Source organism: Oncorhynchus mykiss, chromosome 19 (assembly GCF_057628025.1).
Source record: "Oncorhynchus mykiss isolate SJ-2025 chromosome 19, ASM5762802v1, whole genome shotgun sequence".
Lineage (NCBI taxonomy): Eukaryota > Metazoa > Chordata > Actinopteri > Salmoniformes > Salmonidae > Oncorhynchus > Oncorhynchus mykiss.
In genome coordinates, this window is record NC_143040.1 from 2,913,046 (window position 1) to 2,932,443 (window position 19,398).

The 19,398-nt window shown below is 39.8% G+C and overlaps 1 protein-coding gene across 1 annotated transcript in view; it reads right to left on the reverse strand.

Moving 5' to 3' along the window:
- Window positions 1-19,398, reverse strand: part of LOC110515606 (uncharacterized) — a 180,892-nt gene that overhangs the window by 29,121 nt on the left and 132,373 nt on the right. The window lies entirely within an intron of this gene.

The following is a 19,398-nucleotide window of genomic DNA, read 5'->3' on the forward strand; positions in this document are numbered from 1 at the left end:
GACGACTCAATTACTGTGGGTCTAAATTGTGGGATTGGGGAATCAGGAGATAGAGCTCGATATTCATAATTTGAAGTGATAGAATCAGGTGAAGATGGTCTAGACTCATCAACCAAGAACTGAACGCAGGTATAATCACCTTCTGAAGTTACTGATTCTGGTGACAAGGGTCTGAGTTTCATTAGACCTCTTTCAACTGACTCAACAAATTCACTCTCTGATATAAATGATTCAGGTGAATCTGCTCTGTCTTCAGCAAACAGTTCCTCAAGACAGAACTCAGAGAATTCAATATTTGAAGCTACTGATTCTGGTGATGAACATCTACTTCCAGTGAAAGACAAATAACAATCGCAACATTGAGGCATGAAGTGAGGAACTGGAGAGTCAGGAGAGAGGAGCCTGTACTCATCAAATGATGCAACAGACTGTGCAGAGGATGATCTAGACTCTGAAAACAAGAGCTCAAGGAAGTTAAAGTCCCCGTCTGAAGTTATTGATTCTGGTGAGAGTGGTCTATACTCAGATAGGCTACTTTGATCTGTCACTGTAAATTCACTATCTGAAGGGAAATCTAGTCTGTGCAAACCACAATATTCAAGGTCTGAAGTTACAGACAAAGGTGATGTAGACCTACACACATCGTACAACAAATAATAATCACAATGTCCAGGTCTGAATTGTGTATTAGGTGAGTCAGGAGAAAGAGGTGTATGATCTTCAAATGTTGTTACAGATTCAGGTATCGGAGAAATACTCCCATCGTACAACAAATAATAATCACAATGTCTAGGTCTGAATTGTGAACCACTTTCTGACAAGACTGAATCAGGAGATAAAGGTCTGACTTCAGATTTATCTTGGTGTTTCAAATTGTCTTCATCTACCTCATCAAGAGAATTAGCTGGCTCTTGCTTTACTGGCATCATTACAGCAGCTGGTAACAATGACAAACATTTCTCATCACTCAAGTCAAGCTGTATGAATGCTGTTTTAGCTGAAATTGGTAACGTGGTTTTAGCCTGAACACAGACTTCTGTTGCCATTGTTGTGGACGATAACATGTCTGTTTTGGTGTGTCTGTGCACAGATTCAGACTGGACTAATGCAGGTGAGATACATTTGTTAATAGATGTTTTAGATTGAATAGGGCGAAGGAGGGAATCAGAAACTGGAGAATCTGATTCATGCAAAACTTGAACAAGTTCTGCTTCCAATTGATCCAGAAATTCCCCGTCTGAATATATTGATTCAGGAGAATCTGCTCTGTCCTCAGCAATCAATTCCTCAAGGCTAAATCCAGAGAATTCAACGTCTGAGGTGACTGATTGTGGTGACGAAGATCTATCTTCTGTGAATAGAAAATAATAATCACAACAATGTGATCTGAAATCAGCAATAGGAGAGTCAGGAGAAAGAGACCTGTACTCATTTAACGATGTTATAGATTCAGGTGAAGATGGTCTAGACTCTGTAAACAAGAGGTCAAGGAAGGTATAACCATCTCCTGAAGTTATTGATTCTGGTGACAGGGGTCTGAATTTGATCAAATCTCCTTCAGCTGCTTCTAGGAATTCACCCTCTAACACAAACGATTCTGGAGAATATGCTCTCTCTTCATTGAAAAATTCCTCAAGATAGAAGCCAGATCCTTCAGTGTCTGAAGTTACTGAAATAGGTGACGAAGATCTGCTAAAGAATGACGACACTGACGACTCAATTACTGTGGGTCTAAATTGTGGGATTGGGGAATCAGGAGATAGAGCTCGATATTCATAATTTGAAGTGATAGAATCAGGTGAAGATGGTCTAGACTCATCAACCAAGAACTGAACGCAGGTATAATCACCTTCTGAAGTTACTGATTCTGGTGACAAGGGTCTGAGTTTCATTAGACCTCTTTCAACTGACTCAACAAATTCACTCTCTGATATAAATGATTCAGGTGAATCTGCTCTGTCTTCAGCAAACAGTTCCTCAAGACAGAACTCAGAGAATTCAATATTTGAAGCTACTGATTCTGGTGATGAACATCTACTTCCAGTGAAAGACAAATAACAATCGCAACATTGAGGCATGAAGTGAGGAACTGGAGAGTCAGGAGAGAGGAGCCTGTACTCATCAAATGATGCAACAGACTGTGCAGAGGATGATCTAGACTCTGAAAACAAGAGCTCAAGGAAGTTAAAGTCCCCGTCTGAAGTTATTGATTCTGGTGAGAGTGGTCTATACTCAGATAGGCTACTTTGATCTGTCACTGTAAATTCACTATCTGAAGGGAAATCTAGTCTGTGCAAACCACAATATTCAAGGTCTGAAGTTACAGACAAAGGTGATGTAGACCTACACACATCGTACAACAAATAATAATCACAATGTCCAGGTCTGAATTGTGTATTAGGTGAGTCAGGAGAAAGAGGTGTATGATCTTCAAATGTTGTTACAGATTCAGGTATCGGAGAAATACTCCCATCGTACAACAAATAATAATCACAATGTCTAGGTCTGAATTGTGAACCACTTTCTGACAAGACTGACTCAGGAGATAAAGGTCTGACTTCAGATTTATCTTGGTGTTTCAAATTGTCTTCATCTACCTCATCAAGAGAATTAGCTGGCTCTTGCTTTACTGGCATCATTACAGCAGCTGGTAACAATGACAAACATTTCTCATCACTCAAGTCAAGCTGTATGAATGCTGTTTTAGCTGAAATTGGTAACGTGGTTTTAGCCTGAACACAGACTTCTGTTGCCATTGTTGTGGACGATAACATGTCTGTTTTGGTGTGTCTGTGCACAGATTCAGACTGGACTAATGCAGGTGAGATGCATTTGTTAATAGATGTTTTAGATTGAATAGGGCGAAGGAGGGAATCAGAAACTGGAGAATCTGATTCATGCAAAACTTGAACAAGTTCTGCTTCCAATTGATCCAGAAATTCCCCGTCTGAATATATTGATTCAGGAGAATCTGCTCTGTCCTCAGCAATCAATTCCTCAAGGCTAAATCCAGAGAATTCAACGTCTGAGGTGACTGATTGTGGTGACGAAGATCTATCTTCTGTGAATAGCAAATAATAATCACAACAATGTGATCTGAAATCAGCAATAGGAGAGTCAGGAGAAAGAGACCTGTACTCATTTAACGATGTTATAGATTCAGGTGAAGATGGTCTAGACTCTGTAAACAAGAGGTCAAGGAAGGTATAACCATCTCCTGAAGTTATTGATTCTGGTGACAGGGGTCTGAATTTGATCAAATCTCCTTCAGCTGCTTCTAGGAATTCACCCTCTAACACAAACGATTCTGGAGAATATGCTCTCTCTTCATTGAAAAATTCCTCAAGATAGAAGCCAGATCCTTCAGTGTCTGAAGTTACTGAAATAGGTGACGAAGATCTGCTAAAGAATGACGACACTGACGACTCAATTACTGTGGGTCTAAATTGTGGGATTGGGGAATCAGGAGATAGAGCTCGATATTCATAATTTGAAGTGATAGAATCAGGTGAAGATGGTCTAGACTCATCAACCAAGAACTGAACGCAGGTATAATCACCTTCTGAAGTTACTGATTCTGGTGACAAGGGTCTGAGTTTCATTAGACCTCTTTCAACTGACTCAACAAATTCACTCTCTGATATAAATGATTCAGGTGAATCTGCTCTGTCTTCAGCAAACAGTTCCTCAAGACAGAACTCAGAGAATTCAATATTTGAAGCTACTGATTCTGGTGATGAACATCTACTTCCAGTGAAAGACAAATAACAATCGCAACATTGAGGCATGAAGTGAGGAACTGGAGAGTCAGGAGAGAGGAGCCTGTACTCATCAAATGATGCAACAGACTGTGCAGAGGATGATCTAGACTCTGAAAACAAGAGCTCAAGGAAGTTAAAGTCCCCGTCTGAAGTTATTGATTCTGGTGAGAGTGGTCTATACTCAGATAGGCTACTTTGATCTGTCACTGTAAATTCACTATCTGAAGGGAAATCTAGTCTGTGCAAACCACAATATTCAAGGTCTGAAGTTACAGACAAAGGTGATGTAGACCTACACACATCGTACAACAAATAATAATCACAATGTCCAGGTCTGAATTGTGTATTAGGTGAGTCAGGAGAAAGAGGTGTATGATCTTCAAATGTTGTTACAGATTCAGGTATCGGAGAAATACTCCCATCGTACAACAAATAATAATCACAATGTCTAGGTCTGAATTGTGAACCACTTTCTGACAAGACTGACTCAGGAGATAAAGGTCTGACTTCAGATTTATCTTGGTGTTTCAAATTGTCTTCATCTACCTCATCAAGAGAATTAGCTGGCTCTTGCTTTACTGGCATCATTACAGCAGCTGGTAACAATGACAAACATTTCTCATCACTCAAGTCAAGCTGTATAAATGCTGTTTTAGCTGCAACTGGCAATGTGGTTTTAGCAACAACAGAGTCTTCTATTGCAATTGTGGTGGAAGATAATATGTCTGTTTTGGTTTCTCTGTGCACAGATTTAGACTGGACTAAGGCAGGTGAGATGAATTTGTTAATAGATGTTTTAGATTGAATAGGGCGAAGGAGGGAATCAGAAACTGGAGAATCTGATTCATGCAAAACTTGAACAAGTTCTGCTTCCAATTGATCCAGAAATTCCCCGTCTGAATATATTGATTCAGGAGAATCTGCTCTGTCCTCAGCAATCAATTCCTCAAGGCTAAATCCAGAGAATTCAACGTCTGAGGTGACTGATTGTGGTGACGAAGATCTATCTTCTGTGAATAGCAAATAATAATCACAACAATGTGATCTGAAATCAGCAATAGGAGAGTCAGGAGAAAGACACCTGTACTCATTTAACGATGTTATAGATTCAGGTGAAGATGGTCTAGACTCTGTAAACAAGAGGTCAAGGAAGGTATAACCATCTCCTGAAGTTATTGATTCTGGTGACAGGGGTCTGAATTTGATCAAATCTCCTTCAGCTGCTTCTAGGAATTCACCCTCTAACACAAACGATTCTGGAGAATATGCTCTCTCTTCATTGAAAAATTCCTCAAGATAGAAGCCAGATCCTTCAGTGTCTGAAGTTACTGAAATAGGTGACGAAGATCTGCTAGAGAATGACGACACTGACGACTCAATTACTGTGGGTCTAAATTGTGGGATTGGGGAATCAGGAGATAGAGCTCGATATTCATAATTTGAAGTGATAGAATCAGGTGAAGATGGTCTAGACTCATCAACCAAGAACTGAACGGAGGTATAATCACCTTCTGAAGTTACTGATTCTGGTGACAAGGGTCTGAGTTTCATTAGACCTCTTTCAACTGACTCAACAAATTCACTCTCTGATATAAATGATTCAGGTGAATCTGCTCTGTCTTCAGCAAACAGTTCCTCAAGACAGAACTCAGAGAATTCAATATTTGAAGCTACTGATTCTGGTGATGAACATCTACTTCCAGTGAAAGACAAATAACAATCGCAACATTGAGGCATGAAGTGAGGAACTGGAGAGTCAGGAGAGAGGAGCCTGTACTCATCAAATGATGCAACAGACTGTGCAGAGGATGATCTAGACTCTGAAAACAAGAGCTCAAGGAAGTTAAAGTCCCCGTCTGAAGTTATTGATTCTGGTGAGAGTGGTCTATACTCAGATAGGCTACTTTGATCTGTCACTGTAAATTCACTATCTGAAGGGAAATCTAGTCTGTGCAAACCACAATATTCAAGGTCTGAAGTTACAGACAAAGGTGATGTAGACCTACACACATCGTACAACAAATAATAATCACAATGTCCAGGTCTGAATTGTGTATTAGGTGAGTCAGGAGAAAGAGGTGTATGATCTTCAAATGTTGTTACAGATTCAGGTATCGGAGAAATACTCCCATCGTACAACAAATAATAATCACAATGTCTAGGTCTGAATTGTGAACCACTTTCTGACAAGACTGACTCAGGAGATAAAGGTCTGACTTCAGATTTATCTTGGTGTTTCAAATTGTCTTCATCTACCTCATCAAGAGAATTAGCTGGCTCTTGCTTTACTGGCATCATTACAGCAGCTGGTAACAATGACAAACATTTCTCATCACTCAAGTCAAGCTGTATGAATGCTGTTTTAGCTGAAATTGGTAACGTGGTTTTAGCCTGAACACAGACTTCTGTTGCCATTGTTGTGGACGATAACATGTCTGTTTTGGTGTGTCTGTGCACAGATTCAGACTGGACTAATGCAGGTGAGATGCATTTGTTAATAGATGTTTTAGATTGAATAGGGCGAAGGAGGGAATCAGAAACTGGAGAATCTGATTCATGCAAAACTTGAACAAGTTCTGCTTCCAATTGATCCAGAAATTCCCCGTCTGAATATATTGATTCAGGAGAATCTGCTCTGTCCTCAGCAATCAATTCCTCAAGGCTAAATCCAGAGAATTCAACGTCTGAGGTGACTGATTGTGGTGACGAAGATCTATCTTCTGTGAATAGCAAATAATAATCACAACAATGTGATCTGAAATCAGCAATAGGAGAGTCAGGAGAAAGAGACCTGTACTCATTTAACGATGTTATAGATTCAGGTGAAGATGGTCTAGACTCTGTAAACAAGAGGTCAAGGAAGGTATAACCATCTCCTGAAGTTATTGATTCTGGTGACAGGGGTCTGAATTTGATCAAATCTCCTTCAGCTGCTTCTAGGAATTCACCCTCTAACACAAACGATTCTGGAGAATATGCTCTCTCTTCATTGAAAAATTCCTCAAGATAGAAGCCAGATCCTTCAGTGTCTGAAGTTACTGAAATAGGTGACGAAGATCTGCTAAAGAATGACGACACTGACGACTCAATTACTGTGGGTCTAAATTGTGGGATTGGGGAATCAGGAGATAGAGCTCGATATTCATAATTTGAAGTGATAGAATCAGGTGAAGATGGTCTAGACTCATCAACCAAGAACTGAACGCAGGTATAATCACCTTCTGAAGTTACTGATTCTGGTGACAAGGGTCTGAGTTTCATTAGACCTCTTTCAACTGACTCAACAAATTCACTCTCTGATATAAATGATTCAGGTGAATCTGCTCTGTCTTCAGCAAACAGTTCCTCAAGACAGAACTCAGAGAATTCAATATTTGAAGCTACTGATTCTGGTGATGAACATCTACTTCCAGTGAAAGACAAATAACAATCGCAACATTGAGGCATGAAGTGAGGAACTGGAGAGTCAGGAGAGAGGAGCCTGTACTCATCAAATGATGCAACAGACTGTGCAGAGGATGATCTAGACTCTGAAAACAAGAGCTCAAGGAAGTTAAAGTCCCCGTCTGAAGTTATTGATTCTGGTGAGAGTGGTCTATACTCAGATAGGCTACTTTGATCTGTCACTGTAAATTCACTATCTGAAGGGAAATCTAGTCTGTGCAAACCACAATATTCAAGGTCTGAAGTTACAGACAAAGGTGATGTAGACCTACACACATCGTACAACAAATAATAATCACAATGTCCAGGTCTGAATTGTGTATTAGGTGAGTCAGGAGAAAGAGGTGTATGATCTTCAAATGTTGTTACAGATTCAGGTATCGGAGAAATACTCCCATCGTACAACAAATAATAATCACAATGTCTAGGTCTGAATTGTGAACCACTTTCTGACAAGACTGACTCAGGAGATAAAGGTCTGACTTCAGATTTATCTTGGTGTTTCAAATTGTCTTCATCTACCTCATCAAGAGAATTAGCTGGCTCTTGCTTTACTGGCATCATTACAGCAGCTGGTAACAATGACAAACATTTCTCATCACTCAAGTCAAGCTGTATAAATGCTGTTTTAGCTGCAACTGGCAATGTGGTTTTAGCAACAACAGAGTCTTCTATTGCAATTGTGGTGGAAGATAATATGTCTGTTTTGGTTTCTCTGTGCACAGATTTAGACTGGACTAAGGCAGGTGAGATGAATTTGTTAATAGATGTTTTAGATTGAATAGGGCGAAGGAGGGAATCAGAAACTGGAGAATCTGATTCATGCAAAACTTGAACAAGTTCTGCTTCCAATTGATCCAGAAATTCCCCGTCTGAATATATTGATTCAGGAGAATCTGCTCTGTCCTCAGCAATCAATTCCTCAAGGCTAAATCCAGAGAATTCAACGTCTGAGGTGACTGATTGTGGTGACGAAGATCTATCTTCTGTGAATAGCAAATAATAATCACAACAATGTGATCTGAAATCAGCAATAGGAGAGTCAGGAGAAAGACACCTGTACTCATTTAACGATGTTATAGATTCAGGTGAAGATGGTCTAGACTCTGTAAACAAGAGGTCAAGGAAGGTATAACCATCTCCTGAAGTTATTGATTCTGGTGACAGGGGTCTGAATTTGATCAAATCTCCTTCAGCTGCTTCTAGGAATTCACCCTCTAACACAAACGATTCTGGAGAATATGCTCTCTCTTCATTGAAAAATTCCTCAAGATAGAAGCCAGATCCTTCAGTGTCTGAAGTTACTGAAATAGGTGACGAAGATCTGCTAGAGAATGACGACACTGACGACTCAATTACTGTGGGTCTAAATTGTGGGATTGGGGAATCAGGAGATAGAGCTCGATATTCATAATTTGAAGTGATAGAATCAGGTGAAGATGGTCTAGACTCATCAACCAAGAACTGAACGGAGGTATAATCACCTTCTGAAGTTACTGATTCTGGTGACAAGGGTCTGAGTTTCATTAGACCTCTTTCAACTGACTCAACAAATTCACTCTCTGATATAAATGATTCAGGTGAATCTGCTCTGTCTTCAGCAAACAGTTCCTCAAGACAGAACTCAGAGAATTCAATATTTGAAGCTACTGATTCTGGTGATGAACATCTACTTCCAGTGAAAGACAAATAACAATCGCAACATTGAGGCATGAAGTGAGGAACTGGAGAGTCAGGAGAGAGGAGCCTGTACTCATCAAATGATGCAACAGACTGTGCAGAGGATGATCTAGACTCTGAAAACAAGAGCTCAAGGAAGTTAAAGTCCCCGTCTGAAGTTATTGATTCTGGTGAGAGTGGTCTATACTCAGATAGGCTACTTTGATCTGTCACTGTAAATTCACTATCTGAAGGGAAATCTAGTCTGTGCAAACCACAATATTCAAGGTCTGAAGTTACAGACAAAGGTGATGTAGACCTACACACATCGTACAACAAATAATAATCACAATGTCCAGGTCTGAATTGTGTATTAGGTGAGTCAGGAGAAAGAGGTGTATGATCTTCAAATGTTGTTACAGATTCAGGTATCGGAGAAATACTCCCATCGTACAACAAATAATAATCACAATGTCTAGGTCTGAATTGTGAACCACTTTCTGACAAGACTGACTCAGGAGATAAAGGTCTGACTTCAGATTTATCTTGGTGTTTCAAATTGTCTTCATCTACCTCATCAAGAGAATTAGCTGGCTCTTGCTTTACTGGCATCATTACAGCAGCTGGTAACAATGACAAACATTTCTCATCACTCAAGTCAAGCTGTATGAATGCTGTTTTAGCTGAAATTGGTAACGTGGTTTTAGCCTGAACACAGACTTCTGTTGCCATTGTTGTGGACGATAACATGTCTGTTTTGGTGTGTCTGTTCACAGATTCAGACTGGACTAATGCAGGTGAGATGCATTTGTTAATAGATGTTTTAGATTGAATAGGGCGAAGGAGGGAATCAGAAACTGGAGAATCTGATTCATGCAAAACTTGAACAAGTTCTGCTTCCAATTGATCCAGAAATTCCCCGTCTGAATATATTGATTCAGGAGAATCTGCTCTGTCCTCAGCAATCAATTCCTCAAGGCTAAATCCAGAGAATTCAACGTCTGAGGTGACTGATTGTGGTGACGAAGATCTATCTTCTGTGAATAGCAAATAATAATCACAACAATGTGATCTGAAATCAGCAATAGGAGAGTCAGGAGAAAGACACCTGTACTCATTTAACGATGTTATAGATTCAGGTGAAGATGGTCTAGACTCTGTAAACAAGAGGTCAAGGAAGGTATAACCATCTCCTGAAGTTATTGATTCTGGTGACAGGGGTCTGAATTTGATCAAATCTCCTTCAGCTGCTTCTAGGAATTCACCCTCTAACACAAACGATTCTGGAGAATATGCTCTCTCTTCATTGAAAAATTCCTCAAGATAGAAGCCAGATCCTTCAGTGTCTGAAGTTACTGAAATAGGTGACGAAGATCTGCTAAAGAATGACGACACTGACGACTCAATTACTGTGGGTCTAAATTGTGGGATTGGGGAATCAGGAGATAGAGCTCGATATTCATAATTTGAAGTGATAGAATCAGGTGAAGATGGTCTAGACTCATCAACCAAGAACTGAACGGAGGTATAATCACCTTCTGAAGTTACTGATTCTGGTGACAAGGGTCTGAGTTTCATTAGACCTCTTTCAACTGACTCAACAAATTCACTCTCTGATATAAATGATTCAGGTGAATCTGCTCTGTCTTCAGCAAACAGTTCCTCAAGACAGAACTCAGAGAATTCAATATTTGAAGCTACTGATTCTGGTGATGAACATCTACTTCCAGTGAAAGACAAATAACAATCGCAACATTGAGGCATGAAGTGAGGAACTGGAGAGTCAGGAGAGAGGAGCCTGTACTCATCAAATGATGCAACAGACTGTGCAGAGGATGATCTAGACTCTGAAAACAAGAGCTCAAGGAAGTTAAAGTCCCCGTCTGAAGTTATTGATTCTGGTGAGAGTGGTCTATACTCAGATAGGCTACTTTGATCTGTCACTGTAAATTCACTATCTGAAGGGAAATCTAGTCTGTGCAAACCACAATATTCAAGGTCTGAAGTTACAGACAAAGGTGATGTAGACCTACACACATCGTACAACAAATAATAATCACAATGTCCAGGTCTGAATTGTGTATTAGGTGAGTCAGGAGAAAGAGGTGTATGATCTTCAAATGTTGTTACAGATTCAGGTATCGGAGAAATACTCCCATCGTACAACAAATAATAATCACAATGTCTAGGTCTGAATTGTGAACCACTTTCTGACAAGACTGACTCAGGAGATAAAGGTCTGACTTCAGATTTATCTTGGTGTTTCAAATTGTCTTCATCTACCTCATCAAGAGAATTAGTTGGCTCTTGCTTTACTGGCATCATTACAGCAGCTGGTAACAATGACAAACATTTCTCATCACTCAAGTCAAGCTGTATAAATGCTGTTTTAGCTGCAACTGGCAATGTGGTTTTAGGAACAACAGAGTCTTCTATTGCAATTGTGGTGGAAGATAATATGTCTGTTTTGGTTTCTCTGTGCACAGATTTAGACTGGACTAAGGCAGGTGAGATGAATTTGTTAATAGATGTTTTAGATTGAATAGGGCGAAGGAGGGAATCAGAAACTGGAGAATCTGATTCATGCAAAACTTGAACAAGTTCTGCTTCCAATTGATCCAGAAATTCCCCGTCTGAATATATTGATTCAGGAGAATCTGCTCTGTCCTCAGCAATCAATTCGTCAAGGCTAAATCCAGAGAATTCAACGTCTGAGGTGACTGATTGTGGTGACGAAGATCTATCTTCTGTGAATAGCAAATAATAATCACAACAATGTGATCTGAAATCAGCAATAGGAGAGTCAGGAGAAAGACACCTGTACTCATTTAACGATGTTATAGATTCAGGTGAAGATGGTCTAGACTCTGTAAACAAGAGGTCAAGGAAGGTATAACCATCTCCTGAAGTTATTGATTCTGGTGACAGGGGTCTGAATTTGATCAAATCTCCTTCAGCTGCTTCTAGGAATTCACCCTCTAACACAAACGATTCTGGAGAATATGCTCTCTCTTCATTGAAAAATTCCTCAAGATAGAAGCCAGATCCTTCAGTGTCTGAAGTTACTGAAATAGGTGACGAAGATCTGCTAAAGAATGACGACACTGACGACTCAATTACTGTGGGTCTAAATTGTGGGATTGGGGAATCAGGAGATAGAGCTCGATATTCATAATTTGAAGTGATAGAATCAGGTGAAGATGGTCTAGACTCATCAACCAAGAATTGAACGGAGGTATAATCACCTTCTGAAGTTACTGATTCTGGTGACAAGGGTCTGAGTTTCATTAGACCTCTTTCAACTGACTCAACAAATTCACTCTCTGATATAAATGATTCAGGTGAATCTGCTCTGTCTTCAGCAAACAGTTCCTCAAGACAGAACTCAGAGAATTCAATATTTGAAGCTACTGATTCTGGTGATGAACATCTACTTCCAGTGAAAGACAAATAACAATCGCAACATTGAGGCATGAAGTGAGGAACTGGAGAGTCAGGAGAGAGGAGCCTGTACTCATCAAATGATGCAACAGACTGTGCAGAGGATGATCTAGACTCTGAAAACAAGAGCTCAAGGAAGTTAAAGTCCCCGTCTGAAGTTATTGATTCTGGTGAGAGTGGTCTATACTCAGATAGGCTACTTTGATCTGTCACTGTAAATTCACTATCTGAAGGGAAATCTAGTCTGTGCAAACCACAATATTCAAGGTCTGAAGTTACAGACAAAGGTGATGTAGACCTACACACATCGTACAACAAATAATAATCACAATGTCCAGGTCTGAATTGTGTATTAGGTGAGTCAGGAGAAAGAGGTGTATGATCTTCAAATGTTGTTACAGATTCAGGTATCGGAGAAATACTCCCATCGTACAACAAATAATAATCACAATGTCTAGGTCTGAATTGTGAACCACTTTCTGACAAGACTGACTCAGGAGATAAAGGTCTGACTTCAGATTTATCTTGGTGTTTCAAATTGTCTTCATCTACCTCATCAAGATAATTAGCTGGCTCTTGCTTTACTGGCATCATTACAGCAGCTGGTAACAATGACAAACATTTCTCATCACTCAAGTCAAGCTGTATGAATGCTGTTTTAGCTGCAACTGGCAATGTGGTTTTAGCAACAACAGAGTCTTCTATTGCAATTGTGGTGGAAGATAATATGTCTGTTTTGGTTTCTCTGTGCACAGATTTAGACTGGACTAAGGCAGGTGAGATGAATTTGTTAATAGATGTTTTAGATTGAATAGGGCGAAGGAGGGAATCAGAAACTGGAGAATCTGATTCATGCAAAACTTGAACAAGTTCTGCTTCCAATTGATCCAGAAATTCCCCGTCTGAATATATTGATTCAGGAGAATCTGCTCTGTCCTCAGCAATCAATTCCTCAAGGCTAAATCCAGAGAATTCAACGTCTGAGGTGACTGATTGTGGTGACGAAGATCTATCTTCTGTGAATAGCAAATAATAATCACAACAATGTGATCTGAAATCAGCAATAGGAGAGTCAAGAGAAAGACACCTGTACTCATTTAACGATGTTATAGATTCAGGTGAAGATGGTCTAGACTCTGTAAACAAGAGGTCAAGGAAGGTATAACCATCTCCTGAAGTTATTGATTCTGGTGACAGGGGTCTGAATTTGATCAAATCTCCTTCAGCTGCTTCTAGGAATTCACCCTCTAACACAAACGATTCTGGAGAATATGCTCTCTCTTCATTGAAAAATTCCTCAAGATAGAAGCCAGATCCTTCAGTGTCTGAAGTTACTGAAATAGGTGACGAAGATCTGCTAAAGAATGACGACACTGACGACTCAATTACTGTGGGTCTAAATTGTGGGATTGGGGAATCAGGAGATAGAGCTCGATATTCATAATTTGAAGTGATAGAATCAGGTGAAGATGGTCTAGACTCATCAACCAAGAACTGAACGGAGGTATAATCACCTTCTGAAGTTACTGATTCTGGTGACAAGGGTCTGGGTTTCATTAGACCTCTTTCAACTGACTCAACAAATTCACTCTCTGATATAAATGATTCAGGTGAATCTGCTCTGTCTTCAGCAAACAGTTCCTCAAGACAGAACTCAGAGAATTCAATATTTGAAGCTACTGATTCTGGTGATGAACATCTACTTCCAGTGAAAGACAAATAACAATCGCAACATTGAGGCATGAAGTGAGGAACTGGAGAGTCAGGAGAGAGGAGCCTGTACTCATCAAATGATGCAACAGACTGTGCAGAGGATGATCTAGACTCTGAAAACAAGAGCTCAAGGAAGTTAAAGTCCCCGTCTGAAGTTATTGATTCTGGTGAGAGTGGTCTATACTCAGATAGGCTACTTTGATCTGTCACTGTAAATTCACTATCTGAAGGGAAATCTAGTCTGTGCAAACCACAATATTCAAGGTCTGAAGTTACAGACAAAGGTGATGTAGACCTACACACATCGTACAACAAATAATAATCACAATGTCCAGGTCTGAATTGTGTATTAGGTGAGTCAGGAGAAAGATGTGTATGATCTTCAAATGTTGTTACAGATTCAGGTATCGGAGAAATACTCCCATCGTACAACAAATAATAATCACAATGTCTAGGTCTGAATTGTGAACCACTTTCTGACAAGACTGACTCAGGAGATAAAGGTCTGACTTCAGATTTATCTTGGTGTTTCAAATTGTCTTCATCTACCTCATCAAGAGAATTAGCTGGCTCTTGCTTTACTGGCATCATTACAGCAGCTGGTAACAATGACAAACATTTCTCATCACTCAAGTCAAGCTGTATAAATGCTGTTTTAGCTGCAACTGGCAATGTGGTTTTAGCAACAACAGAGTCTTCTATTGCAATTGTGGTGGAAGATAATATGTCTGTTTTGGTTTCTCTGTGCACAGATTTAGACTGGACTAAGGCAGGTGAGATGAATTTGTTAATAGATGTTTTAGATTGAATAGGGCGAAGGAGGGAATCAGAAACTGGAGAATCTGATTCATGCAAAACTTGAACAAGTTCTGCTTCCAATTGATCCAGAAATTCCCCGTCTGAATATATTGATTCAGGAGAATCTGCTCTGTCCTCAGCAATCAATTCCTCAAGGCTAAATCCAGAGAATTCAACGTCTGAGGTGACTGATTGTGGTGACGAAGATCTATCTTCTGTGAATAGCAAATAATAATCACAACAATGTGATCTGAAATCAGCAATAGGAGAGTCAGGAGAAAGACACCTGTACTCATTTAACGATGTTATAGATTCAGGTGAAGATGGTCTAGACTCTGTAAACAAGAGGTCAAGGAAGGTATAACCATCTCCTGAAGTTATTGATTCTGGTGACAGGGGTCTGAATTTGATCAAATCTCCTTCAGCTGCTTCTAGGAATTCACCCTCTAACACAAACGATTCTGGAGAATATGCTCTCTCTTCATTGAAAAATTCCTCAAGATAGAAGCCAGATCCTTCAGTGTCTGAAGTTACTGAAATAGGTGACGAAGATCTGCTAAAGAATGACGACACTGACGACTCAATTACTGTGGGTCTAAATTGTGGGATTGGGGAATCAGGAGATAGAGCTCGATATTCATAATTTGAAGTGATAGAATCAGGTGAAGATGGTCTAGACTCATCAACCAAGAACTGAACGGAGGTATAATCACCTTCTGAAGTTACTGATTCTGGTGACAAGGGTCTGAGTTTCATTAGACCTCTTTCAACTGACTCAACAAATTCACTCTCTGATATAAATGATTCAGGTGAATCTGCTCTGTCTTCAGCAAACAGTTCCTCAAGACAGAACTCAGAGAATTCAATATTTGAAGCTACTGATTCTGGTGATGAACATCTACTTCCAGTGAAAGACAAATAACAATCGCAACATTGAGGCATGAAGTGAGGAACTGGAGAGTCAGGAGAGAGGAGCCTGTACTCATCAAATGATGCAACAGACTGTGCAGAGGATGATCTAGACTCTGAAAACAAGAGCTCAAGGAAGTTAAAGTCCCCGTCTGAAGTTATTGATTCTGGTGAGAGTGGTCTATACTCAGATAGGCTACTTTGATCTGTCACTGTAAATTCACTATCTGAAGGGAAATCTAGTCTGTGCAAACCACAATATTCAAGGTCTGAAGTTACAGACAAAGGTGATGTAGACCTACACACATCGTACAACAAATAATAATCACAATGTCCAGGTCTGAATTGTGTATTAGGTGAGTCAGGAGAAAGAGGTGTATGATCTTCAAATGTTGTTACAGATTCAGGTATCGGAGAAATACTCCCATCGTACAACAAATAATAATCACAATGTCTAGGTCTGAATTGTGAACCACTTTCTGACAAGACTGACTCAGGAGATAAAGGTCTGACTTCAGATTTATCTTGGTGTTTCAAATTGTCTTCATCTACCTCATCAAGATAATTAGCTGGCTCTTGCTTTACTGGCATCATTACAGCAGCTGGTAACAATGACAAACATTTCTCATCACTCAAGTCAAGCTGTATAAATGCTGTTTTAGCTGCAACTGGCAATGTGGTTTTAGCAACAACAGAGTCTTCTATTGCAATTGTGGTGGAAGATAATATGTCTGTTTTGGTTTCTCTGTGCACAGATTTAGACTGGACTAAGGCAGGTGAGATGAATTTGTTAATAGATGTTTTAGATTGAATAGGGCGAAGGAGGGAATCAGAAACTGGAGAATCTGATTCATGCAAAACTTGAACAAGTTCTGCTTCCAATTGATCCAGAAATTCCCCGTCTGAATATATTGATTCAGGAGAATCTGCTCTGTCCTCAGCAATCAATTCCTCAAGGCTAAATCCAGAGAATTCAACGTCTGAGGTGACTGATTGTGGTGACGAAGATCTATCTTCTGTGAATAGCAAATAATAATCACAACAATGTGATCTGAAATCAGCAATAGGAGAGTCAAGAGAAAGACACCTGTACTCATTTAACGATGTTATAGATTCAGGTGAAGATGGTCTAGACTCTGTAAACAAGAGGTCAAGGAAGGTATAACCATCTCCTGAAGTTATTGATTCTGGTGACAGGGGTCTGAATTTGATCAAATCTCCTTCAGCTGCTTCTAGGAATTCACCCTCTAACACAAACGATTCTGGAGAATATGCTCTCTCTTCATTGAAAAATTCCTCAAGATAGAAGCCAGATCCTTCAGTGTCTGAAGTTACTGAAATAGGTGACGAAGATCTGCTAAAGAATGACGACACTGACGACTCAATTACTGTGGGTCTAAATTGTGGGATTGGGGAATCAGGAGATAGAGCTCGATATTCATCATTTGAAGTGATAGAATCAGGTGAAGATGGTCTAGACTCATCAACCAAGAACTGAACGGAGGTATAATCACATTCTGAAGTTACTGATTCTGGTGACAAGGGTCTGAGTTTCATTAGACCTCTTTCAACTGACTCAACAAATTCACTATCTGATATAAATGATTCAGGTGAATCTGCTCTGTCTTCAGCAAACAGTTCCTCAAGACAGAACTCAGAGAATTCAATATTTGAAGCTACTGATTCTGGTGATGAACATCTACTTCCAGTGAAAGACAAATAACAATCGCAACATTGAGGCATGAAGTGAGGAACTGGAGAGTCAGGAGAGAGGAGACTGTACTCATCAAATGATGCAACAGACTGTGCAGAGGATGATCTAGACTCTGAAAACAAGAGCTCAAGGAAGTTAAAGTCCCCGTCTGAAGTTATTGATTCTGGTGAGAGTGGTCTATACTCAGATAGGCTACTTTGATCTGTCACTGTAAATTCACTATCTGAAGGGAAATCTAGTCTGTGCAAACCACAATATTCAAGGTCTGAAGTTACAGACAAAGGTGATGTAGACCTACACACATCGTACAACAAATAATAATCACAATGTCCAGGTCTGAATTGTGTATTAGGTGAGTCAGGAGAAAGAGGTCTATGATCTTCAAATGTTGTTACAGATTCAGGAATCGGAGAAATACTCCCATTATACAACAAGAAATAATCACAATGTCTAGGTCTGAATTGTGAACCACTTTCTGACAAGACTGACTCAGGAGATAAAGGTTTGACTTCAGATTTATCTTGGTGTTTCATACTGTCTTTATCTCCCTCATCAAGAGAATTGGCTGGCTCCTGCTTTACTGGCATCATTACAGCAGCTGGCAATACTGACCAACCTTTCTGATCACTCAAGTCAAGCTGTATAAATGCTGTTTTAGCTGCAACTGGCAATGTGGTTTTAGCAACAACAGAGTCTTCTATTGCAATTGTGGTGGAAGATAATATGTCTGTTTTGGTTTCTCTGTGCACAGATTTAGACTGGACTAAGGCAGGTGAGATAAATGTGTTAATAGATGTTTCAGATTGAATAGAGTGAGGGAGAGAATCAGAAACTGGAGAAGCTGATTCATGCAAGACTGGAGGAACAAGTTCTGCTTCCAATTGATCCAGAAATTCACTGTCTGAATATATCGATTCAGGAGAATCTGCTCTGTCCTCAGCAATCAATTCCTCAAGGCTAAATCCAGAGAATTCAATGTCTGAGGTGACTAATTGTGGTGACGAAGATCTATCTTCTGTGAGTAGCAAATAATAATCACAACAATGTGATCTGAAATCAGGAATAGGAGAGTCAGGAGAGAGAGGCATGTACTCATTTAACGATGTTATAGATTCAGGGGAAGATGGTCTAGACTCTGTAAACAAGAGGTCAAGGAAGGTATAACCATCTCCTGAAGTTATTGATTCTGGTGACAGGGGTCTGAATTTGATCAAATCTCCTTCAGCTGCTTCTAGGAATTCACCCTCTAACACAAACGATTCTGGAGAATATGTTCTCTCTTCATTGAAAAATTCCTCAAGATAGAAGCCAGATCCTTCAGTGTCTGAAGTTACTGAAATAGGTGACGAAGATCTGCTAAAGAATGACGACACTGACGACTCAATTACTGTGGGTCTAAATTGTGGGATTGGGGAATCAGGAGATAGAGCTCGATATTCATAATTTGAAGTGATAGAATCAGGTGAAGATGGTCTAGACTCATCAACCAAGAACTGAACGGAGGTATAATCACCTTCTGAAGTTACTGATTCTGGTGACAAGGGTCTGAGTTTCATTAGACCTCTTTCAACTGACTCAACAAATTCACTCTCTGATATAAATGATTCAGGTGAATCTGCTCTGTCTTCAGCAAACAGTTCCTCAAGACAGAACTCAGAGAATTCAATATTTGAAGCTACTGATTCTGGTGATGAACATCTACTTCCAGTGAAAGACAAATAACAATCGCAACATTGAGGCATGAAGTGAGGAACTGGAGAGTCAGGAGAGAGGAGCCTGTACTCATCAAATGATGCAACAGACTGTGCAGAGGATGATCTAGACTCTGAAAACAAGAGCTCAAGGAAGTTAAAGTCCCCGTCTGAAGTTATTGATTCTGGTGAGATTGGTCTATACTCAGATAGGCTACTTTGATCTGTCACTGTAAATTCACTATCTGAAGGGAAATCTAGTCTGTGC